The 11,024-nt window shown below is 35.5% G+C and overlaps 1 pseudogene; it reads left to right on the forward strand.

Moving 5' to 3' along the window:
• The first annotated feature begins 10,711 nt into the window (after window positions 1-10,711).
• On the forward strand, window positions 10,712-10,811 carry LOC123616032 (U6 spliceosomal RNA; annotated as a pseudogene).
• The last annotated feature ends 213 nt before the right edge of the window (window positions 10,812-11,024 follow it).

The raw sequence follows: 11,024 nt of genomic DNA on the forward strand, positions 1-11,024 counted from the left end.
TTTTAGGAAATAGCCCAATAGCCATGTGACCATTAGCAAATTATCTTTTTATTCTCAGTCTTGTTTTACTCTTCTACCAAATGAAGTGGTTGAACCAAATGGCCCCGAAATTATCTTTCCTAAATAGTGTGATTGTCAATTGAATTAATCTGTTTAATCCTCAGTTACTTAATCTGTATGTATATATATATAATATATATATTTATATATTAAATAATAGTACCTACCACATAGAGCTATGGAAATTAAGTGTGATTTTATTTATGAAAGGATTAAACAAGATGATTGTGTTACTGGTGGATCCAGCCGGTGTTCCAGGTTCTTGTCCCGTCCCAAAAAGAATTCAGAGACAAGACTTAGAAGTTAAAAAAAGTAAAGTGAGGATTTATTAAAGGATGGATAGTACACTTTTAAGGGGAGAGCAGGCAGGCTCAGGTGAGGAGCTGCACTGAATTTCTTTGGCAAGTTAGCTACATAGGGTGTAAAAATGAATGGGACCGCTGGTGTACGATGTTTTCCTGCATTTGACTTGTGCCCCTTCTTTCTGCCCAATTCCTACCATTTGGTCTTTGTCCTCCTTTCTCTGCTCATATCTAGCTATCTGCCTGCTCTAACAATTGTATGTAATGAATATTTAACAAATGGAGTTACTATTTTTGTTATTGTTATTATGTATCAGAACCTGTAGTCATACTTTGTGAATAATTCCAGATACTGAATAAGTATTTGAAAATTAACAAATATTAATAGACATTTTGCCAACATTTGTTCTTCTGTAGTTTCTCTGTACTTTGAGAAAATAGTGTCACATTTATGATTCTGGACAAAACGTGGTGAGATGGTATGGTAGGAATGGTGGCCTCCCAAAGATGTCTGCATCTGAATCCCCAGAACCTGGGAAAATGTTATTTTACATGGCCAAAGGGACTTTGTAGATGTGATTGAGTTAAGGTTGTTTTGGTAGGGAGATTATTTTGGATTATTTGTGCCCGATGTAATCACAAGGATCATTACAAGAGAAGAGGGAAGTAAGAGAAACAAGAAAGGGAAGTGACAATGGAAGTAGAGGTCAGGGTAAGAGAGAGATTGAAGGTACTGTGCTGCTGGCTTTGAAGACAGAAGAAGTGCCCATGAGCCAAGGAATACAAGTGGTCTCTAAAAGTTCAGAAGACAAGAAACCGGTTTCTTCTCTACAGTCTCTAGAAGGAACAAGGCCTGCTGACACCTTGATGAGAGCCCAGTGACCTCCAGAGCTGTAAGATAATGAATTCATATTTTTTAAGCTATGGAGTTTGTGGTAATTTGTTACTGCAGCTATGGGAACTTAATACAAATGGTAAAGTGGAATGAGAATGAAAAATAAGAAAAGGAAAACTGAAGAGAAAAGGTAAAAGATGACTTTGTAAATTTGTGAGGCAGATGAAATTCTTTGTAAGCTATAAACTTCCTACTCGTGTGTCATTAAAGGACAGCCACCTCCTCCAGTGCTCTGTTACAGACTCATATTAAACATTTGTAAGGCTGAAATGTTTTGCATTTTAGTGAGAAAAATCCCTAAAGTCAAGCTAATGAAGTTTTAATGCTGTAAGGTCATGCAAAAGTCTGACCATATGAAAATAATTATTTAAGGAAGCAAGTGGGCTTTTCATGTTTCCAAATTTCCATTTTCTCTAAATCTGAGCTTTGCCATAAGAGTAAAGTTGTTCCATCTCCCACAGAGAACTTCTGAAATCATCCTCTGTGAAACAATACTCTGTCATCTATTCATCTCTCTTATCTGCACATTCACTTTGACCCTCTTTTGTGTTTCACCGTAATATCTAATCCTTCAGTGTAGCTGCATCCTTGCTTCTGACCTTTTGCTTTTCATCAGTCAGGCAATTCCTAGCCTTTTATCTCTGCCCCTTCTTGTCATCCACACTGTGTTGCTGGAGAAGTCACACCAATGTGGTGGCTGGGCTTTCAGGACAATTTTGTTTTTATTTTTTCTACTAACACATTGTTTGGCCTTCTTGATGCCCAATATCATTATCCTTTTTATATCATTTAATTTGGGAAGTTATATTTTCCTTTATTAAATTTATTTCACTCTGAAAACTCTCTCCCCGGCAAACATATTTCCTAACCTACAATCTTCCCCATCTCGTTAATTGCCACAATCATCCAGGTAGTTAAATCCAAAATCTTATTACTGTTGCTTTCCTTTCCCTTGACCTCATATCCATCATCCTCATAAGAACTATCACTTCTAACTCCAAAATATCTCTTAGATTTTCCATTTTTCTTCGTATCTACTGCCACCATCTTAATGCCACCAACCCTCATTTTCTTTTAACTGGTTCTTCTGTTTCCTCTTATGCTTTTTTCAGATAACTTCCCATATAGTATTGCAAGTGATTTCTTAGGATGTAAAAAATCATATTTGGGCCTTGCTTAAAATATGACAGTGGCTTCTTATTGTACCTAGAGCTAAATTCAAATTCTTTTACCTGTTACATAAAGTTCTTCATGGTCTGACTGCTGCTTACTTCCCCAGGCTCATGGCTTGTTATGTTCTTGTTGCAGGAAAATGGGGCACAAGAGGATGGTCATGTCCCAGGTCTTAGGCAAGCTCTACCAAATGAGGGTCCTTAGCTTTGTCCAGGAAAGTATTCAAGAGTGAGCCCTAGTAAAGTGAAACCAAGTTTATTCAGGGAGATACACACTTCATAGACAGAGTGCTGTTTGTCTAAGAAGACAAGAGAGGTCCTGGGAGATGGAGTCATCTTGGAAAGTGAGACTGGCCTTGAGGTGTGGGGATGGCTAATTTTTATTTTATGGCTAATTTCATTTGCTAACAAGTGGAAAAGATTACTCTAACTATTTTGGTGAAGGGGTGGGGATTTCCAGGAATTGGGCCACCACCCACTCTTTGGCCTTTTATGGTTAACCTCAGAAGTGTCATGTTGCCTGTGGGTGTGTCATTTCACATGCTAATACATTATGATGAGCATATAATGAGGCTCAAGGTCCACTGGAAGTCAAATCCTCCACTGTCTTGGGCCTGGTTGGTTCTAACCAGTTTATGTCTTTTCCTCAATTGCTGTGTCATTCTTTCAATGGTTGTGCCCTGCCCCCTTCTCTCCTGTCCCATTCTCATTTAGTCACTTATTTCCAGTTTAAACTCAAATTACAATTGACTCTTAAACACTATGGAGGTTACATTGCCTACTCTGCGCAATTAAAAATCCTACATTGAGAAAACTTTAGTTTGTCTTCCCTATGGGCAGTTTCTGTAGCACTGTAGTATTTATTGAAAAAAACCCGTATATAAATGGGCCTACACAGTTCAAACCCATGTTGTTTGAGGTCAATGATATTTCACTTCTTTCAGTAAGTGTTACCATTTTCTACTGAAAAGCTTTGTCTTATCTTCAGGCAACTTCTTGAATGATTTTGGTCCCATTTTTTTTACTTGGATAGTTTCATCTAATTCTTCAAGTCTTATTTTAAATTACAACTCCTATAGAGGAATTCTTGTTCACTTGATTTAAGCCTGATCCTCTCTGTCAACTTTTTTCTCTATCTCAGCCCACTGCATATTTTTTCAAAGTGTATTACCTCTGTTTACTGTAATATTTATTATATTATGTTAAAAGGTTTTCTTACCTTTTAATTTTGTTTCTGTGCTGAAGCAGAAATCATACATGTTTCATTTTGCAACAAATCTCCAACAATCAGCACTGTACCTAATTCATATAAACTGTCAAGTGTGATTTGTTTAGTGAAGAAGTAAGTGAAACCCTCAGTTACATCCCATGGCACTGATTTCTTACATCAATAGAATGATGAGAATTTTTCAAATTTCTACTTTTCACTTCAAATTTCTCCATATTTTAAATTATTTTATCCTCTCCAATTTCAGAGAAATACTAAACTCAGCTACCTGAATGACTGGTCTCCTCTCTCCCAACCCCCCCCCCCCCGAATTTCCCTTTTCCCATTGTATCTTTAGTTTCCCTCCTTTCCTGTAGTGACTTTTCCCACTTGACTTCCAAGAACTCAAGACATTCAGTCCTTGACTGTGCTCACTTCTTTCTTGCCCACCTGTGTCTACCATCTATGTCTAATGATTTAAAAGCATAGGCTATACTGCATACTATTTCACAACCCACTTCATCACCTAATGTGGCCTCTACCAGCAGCCCTCGCTAAAATGTTTGTCAAAGAATATTGATCAATATTTATCAATCACAAACCTCTCCCTTTGGTTTTTTTTTTTTTTTTCCCCAGCTAGTTTTCCTATTGTGTCTGACTCTGAGGCTGTCAGCTTGAGATTTTTGCGGCAATCTTAACTTTCAATTGATTTTCCTCTGTATCTTTTGATACTCTCTTCTTTTACTCTGCATCTAAAATGTGAACATATTTCAGTCTTAAATTCTAATCTTTTTTTGAACTATTCTTACTGTGTCAAGGTTTACATCTATTTCGCTTTTCATATCTGTATAAAAGTTTCATTCATTATTATGCTTTATGCATGACAAAGTTCTCAATAAATATTTTCCATGTAGAATTGACTTAAAGTAGTATGCCTTATTTCTAACTTTAGTTCTTCCAGATTTGAATCTGTTGAGTTGGACTGGCATAGTCACCCCCAAAATATCTGCCAGATAGATTGGATCAATGGGGCATAATCTGAGTTAATGAGCCCTTCTTTTAAAAGTGATAGAAGCTGCAAGAGAAATGAAACCATTTTCTATAAATTTCCTACATTAGACGAAATCATAGTGATTACTTCTCTGCATTAATGGAGGAAAAGAAATATGAAGAAGACTAGAGATAGCACAGGTTTTATGCAAAAACCATATCCTTTTAATACTGAGTAATAAATGGTGGTAAAAAAATCAGTGTTGAATTAAATTAGGTGGATAAAATTGTATTGATCCATTTTAAATCTAATTAAAAGGTAGAGTCCCAGGCCTTCTACCACACCCCAGACATCTCCCCCACTGATATTTTGTCAAACCTTCTGCGATCTGAGACATCTCTAGAAATATGGCTGTCTCTGGTATGCTATTACTGCTACTTCTAATTAAGCTCTGTTAGTAGGCCTCAATCTTAAATGTGTTCTCTGGTATTTGTAGCTTCTAAAGAATATATGCAGGTTATAAAGGCAACAGCATAATCCTATACAGAGAAGTACAAAGCATGTGGCTAGTAAAGGTTGCTTAGAATATGGAAGGAGAGAGATTGGATTGAGGTGGTAGAGTGAGCACATGAATCAATCCCAATCAAAATCACAGGGAATATTTAAAATAGAGAGTCATCATAATTGTAAAATGACAAATATCATAAATAGGACAGACTTTTTTGAAGTACACCTAAAAGATAGAAAGTAGTCATTTCAGAGGGACAGAGAAACCAGGGCTTTGAAATCACTACCTGTACCTCAGATAGAAAGAGGAAAATAGAATGATTGTAAGCCAAGAACCAACAAACACCATTAAAGGAGATCCGTGAGATATTAACAAAGATAATCAATTGAAATAGTGCCTTTCATAGGAACTGGCTACGGCGGACCCCAGCCTTTCTCTTGCGTATGTTGGTAGGTGACAACAACGGGGGTTGGTGACTCTTTAGTTGAAGCACTGGCCCTGTTTTCTGAAGCATGTAAGTAAAACTCTAGGAGCAGAGTAGAATCTTGCTTTGCACCTGCACAGAAACAATAGAGGAAGGAATGGAAATGAGAAAGTGATTAAACTGGGTATTTTCCTTCTGAGTAATGAATTAACAAAGGCTGTTGCCAAAACAGATATTGGGGATATGGAAAGAGAAATGTACCCAAAACATAAAATGACCTGGACAATTATGTACTCTGACAACGTAAATCAAGCTACACTTATATTCTGCCACTTCAGCTCACATGTCGACCAGCCACACATTAATACCAGCTGCATGAGTCTGTAATGGAGAGCTCTGTTTATTACCAAAGAACTCTGATTTTCATTAGGGTACCGTTATCCATGACTCCTCTGATTCCCTGCCTCTGACTGTAACTATGAAAATCATATACATATATGAAACAAGACTCACCAAACATTTGAGGAGAATGCCCCAGTGAAGGGAAGCAGTTAACTCTCAAAACTCTAGAACAGATCTCAATGAAACAGTAGAGGAAAAGTTTTAAAAAGTATGATTAAAACAGCCTCTATATGATTCTAATCTAGACAATACTGAAGCTACAGAAAATTATCAAATTATACTAAGAAAGGTCTTCATATAAAAAGAAATCAAACCAGAATACTTGGATTGAAATATTTTTTCTAAGGGCAAAATGTCTTTAAAAAGAGAGACACAAACATGACTGAATTAATGAGTTAGAAAAAGGAGTTGGCAGATTTTTAGGAAAAAAATCTCTAAAGCTCTCAAACATATCTTTTCAAAATGTCTTTACAAAAAGGCAAAGACATAAACATTAAAAGAGAAATAATAAGAAATGAAGAAAAAATTTGAAGCTGTATGTGTCATAAAAAGAATCCATTAGGAGAGAGCAGACAGAATAGGAGAACAAATAAAAAAAATAGTAAAAAATGTTTCTCTGAGTTGAAAATAAGCAAAAGATTTTAGTTTGAAAGGAAGACTAAATAGAATTACTAAATAATGCATTAGACTTGGACATATCTTCTGGAAATTACAAATTTTCAAGGTAGAAGGAAAGTCCTTAAAGTTCCGTGCATGTGAAGGAATGTCAGATTAGCAATAGACTTCTCCTGAAAAATACTAGAGGGAAGTTCATGTATAGTTTTAATGTATTTGATACCATTGCCTAATAGAAAGCAATTGATGTTGGCCATCAGAGATTTTATATCACTTAGATTAAAGATACTGGCAGACTTGTGTAAATCAAATCTTACATATAATATTTAATTTATAATAATAAACAAAATAATTGTATGTAAAATATATTATCTAAAACATAATACATAATCATAATAGCTTAATACATTTTAGCATGACAAAAGATTATTTCATAGACTATATCTAGTTTTACACATATTTTATGGTGTTGAGAATGATGGTACAGATGGAATAACATAGGGTCTGGTGCACATTAACTGCCTTTATTTAAGTTTAATAATTAGATTCAATGGTGCAAAATTACCTTATATCCAAAAATATTAGATGTATAATAGGGAAAATATGTTTAAAAAACAGAAAGAAACTTAAGAAAATGGTGAGAAATGAGTAGGATTCCCCAAATTCTCAAATCAGAATAATTACTTGTTTTAAATTAAGGTCTTTGAACTTTTTAAATGCATAATACTCATTTTTTTTTTCAAAAAGTACGATAAACAATGTAAAAACATACTGGAGAAATCTAAAAATATAAAGTGAAACATTGTTTAGCAGTCTCTATCAATTGTTTGAAGCAGAATTTCCCAACCCTGACTGCACATGATCACCCCCTTGGGAGATTTAAAAAGTATCAGTGCTAAAGACCCAGTCCCAGAGATTCTGATTGGATTGGCCTGAATGACTGGCACTTCTGGAATGACAATTTTTAAATGCCCTCTAGGAAATTCTAATGTTCAGCCAGGGATGAAAACCACTGGTTGGAATTAATGGTATGGGTTTATTAGTCACTATTTGTGCATGCATAAATATATAAATAGATTTTATTTTATCTTTTATAAATATGCAGAGACCAGGTGTGGCACAGGATCTTACATGTTTCCTATGATGTTCCTGTTTCTGCTTTAGTTACCACCGATGACAAAGAACTCACAGTGCTTGGCATCCAGTAGTTAATTAAATAACTATTTGTAGAATTGTAAATTGAACTCCTTCCTGAAGTTACCTAAATGCATCATACTTGTAATATTCTTCCTTGGTGTTTTTAAACATAGAAATCCTTTCCCATGGCACAATCAATGTAATCACCATCTATAATTTCTATACTTGTTACAACTTTATTAAAAATAGGATATTATATTTATATCCTATTTCATTCTCTTGGGAATCTCAACTACTTGGATTTCCTGCTCCTTTACCTATGTACTCATTTTTATTATAGCTACTCATCTCTCGCTTCTCTTCATCACTATTTAGATAATTTTAGGATAAGAGAAAAGAAAAACATTCATGCTAACCTAGCAGGGAAAGCAATACTTGTACACATAAGATAAGATAAGATTAAATTAAATTAAATTAAATTAAATTAAATTAAATTAAATTAAATTAAATTAACGTAAATTAGAAGGGTATGGGTTAATTTTTAAATTCTCATTGTGAATGTTTTTAATTGCAGGCATCTTAGAGGAGAACAAGTCATAAGTAGAAATCCCCTCCTTTTCCATGGCCACCCATCTGTGCCCCCTCAGCAGCAGGTAACAACCTGAGAAAAGAATTTATCCTTCCATGTGAATGAAACAGAATTAGACATATAAGATAAGCCATAGAAATCTCATGCTGTAAACTCAAGAATAATCCTCTTTAGTTTTTTTTTTTAAATGCATGACAAATTACCACAAATTTAGTAGTTTATAACAACACAGATTTATTATCCCATACTTCTCATGGGTTAGTAGTCCAGGCATGGTTCAGCTGTGACCTCCACTAGGGTCTTGCAAGGCTGCCATCAAGCCGTTGGCCAGATTCTGTTCATGTCAGGAGACTTGACTGGGGAATAATTCATTTCCAAGCTCATTCAAGTTGTTGGCAGACTGTTCACTTGCAGTTATGTACTTGAAGGCCCTGCCTCTACCTGGCTGTCAGCTGGAGTCTGCCTTTGAGCTTTAGAGGCAGCCCACAGTTCCTTGTCATGTGGGCTTCTTCAATTTGGCTGCTTCCTTCAAGACTGCAAGGAGAGTATCTAGTAGTACCAGTTTGCTGAGGTGGAGTCTTAACAGCACCTAAACTAATAGTGTAGGAAGTGACATCCTGTTCTCTTTGCCACATACTATTGGTTAGAAGATGGTCACAAGCTCCCTATAGATTGAACGAGAGATTACATAAGGTATGAACAGAAGAGGAAAGAATCATTCAGGTCGTTCTGGGGTTTGTTTGTCAAAAGACCCAATAAATGCAAGCTTGATTATTTATGAAGGGAGAGTTGCTTATTTTGGCATAAAAATAATGGGTGAAATACTAGAGGAAGTTCTTAAAAAGATAGAATCAGTAAACTATGCCAATCCTTTTCTGTACAGGAAACTTATAAGGGTTTGCCTCTTATGTGGTATTGTGAAAGAAAGTCTGTAGGCCCTGGGGCACATTATGTTCCTTATTCCTTGTCCCTGTACATCCCTGGAATCTGACCACCTCTGCATTAAATGGTTGAACTTCTCACTGTTACACATGCATTTACTTTGAGAAGACACAAGGCAAACTGGTAGTCATAGAATGAAACAAGGAAGGCTAGATTAGGCTATGGTTACAAATATCTCTTCCCAAATCTTAGCGGATTAAAATAACAAAGTTTAAACTCTTGCTCATGCTACATAGCCATTGTGGGTCATCAGGGTGTTCTGCTTCCTGTCTTCTTCACTCCAAGACTTAGGGTGCTAGAGCAGCTATCTGGAAAATTGTTGGTTCCCTGACAGTGTGAAAGAGTACATGGAAGATTTTATACCCAGCCCTCAAAGTGCCTGCTAGGGGAGATACATGTCACTTCCCAAACTGATTAAAATAGGTCACATGGCCACATTTAATTTCAAAGTGCTGGGCCATGGAAGAGAACTGTAAATACATAATGGCCTGCACTGAACACTACTAAAAGAGTGTTACCAGTTAGAGATGGGCGGTCAGCATACCCTCCAGATTGGAAAGAAAGAAACGTGTATTTTAGATGTTAAACCAGCTGAATATGAACTAATACGATCTTTGTTTTACTTAATTTTATCGTCTCCAGAGTTTAACTCAATAGTTTGGGGAAGCTCAAGAAAAGAGGACTTCTTTGTGTTCAGCACCTTGGTCCTGTTCCCAGGCAAAGTTCCTCTGGTACACTTAGGACAAAACGTGGTACCATTTATTTAAGTACCAGTGCTGCTCTCATACTTTTCACTTATCTTTAGAATTCAAGTATTTCTTTTCTTCCTTAGTGGATTGTGTTGTTTTGCTCAGCATAGGAATGATGTAGGAAAAATAGTACTTTTATTTCCTGCATATTGTTCTCCACAATATTAAGTTTGAGAAAATACCATACATGCCTTTATGTATTTGCTTGTACAGAAGTTTTCTTCTATATCTTTTGAGAATGACCAGAGGAAATTAGATGGATGGATGGATGGATAGATAGATAGATAGATAGATAGATAGATAGATAGATAGATAGAAGGATTAAAAAATACACTAAATGCTAAAGTTTATATTAGTCTTCCCAGAGTTCATGGTAGAGTTGTTGGAATGGGAAGTTTGAACAATTAGGATTTTCAGTAGTTCTTCATAGACACGCCCATATTCTTATTGTTGATTTCTTCTCTGGCGATTTCCCTTCTTTCATGTGTGATAGCAGTTGCAATTCATTATCAGGAAAACTAGGACTCAGAAAAAAAATTTCACCTTAAGAAGATGACTCATATTTTAGAATTCAAAAATGGGGAATTTCAGATATTAAAAATGATGGTGATCAGTGAAACAAGTTAAGATGGTGATAACCATAAATTATTTTGATGAACGTGGCCATGAATAAGGTTATAAAGATTAGATGCTTTTTAAAAATGGGATTTTTTTTGTTGTCACTTACGTAGCACATATACTAAAATTGTACAATGCAGAGTTTAACATGACCCCTGCTCAATGTTGACATGCAAATTCATGAAGCATTCTATATTTTGTGATGATAGTTAACAATACTATATTGTATACCTGAGATTTGCAGAAGATAGCACTTAAATTAATCTTCTCACCACACGCACATACAATGGTAACTATGTAGAGATGATGGATATGTTAATTAGCCTAATTATGGCGATTCTTTCACAATGTGACATATATTAAAACATCATGTTGTACATCTTAAATATATACAATTTTTATGTGTCAAAGAT

The sequence above is a fragment of the Camelus bactrianus genome, chromosome 1 (genome assembly GCF_048773025.1).
Source record: "Camelus bactrianus isolate YW-2024 breed Bactrian camel chromosome 1, ASM4877302v1, whole genome shotgun sequence".
Lineage (NCBI taxonomy): Eukaryota > Metazoa > Chordata > Mammalia > Artiodactyla > Camelidae > Camelus > Camelus bactrianus.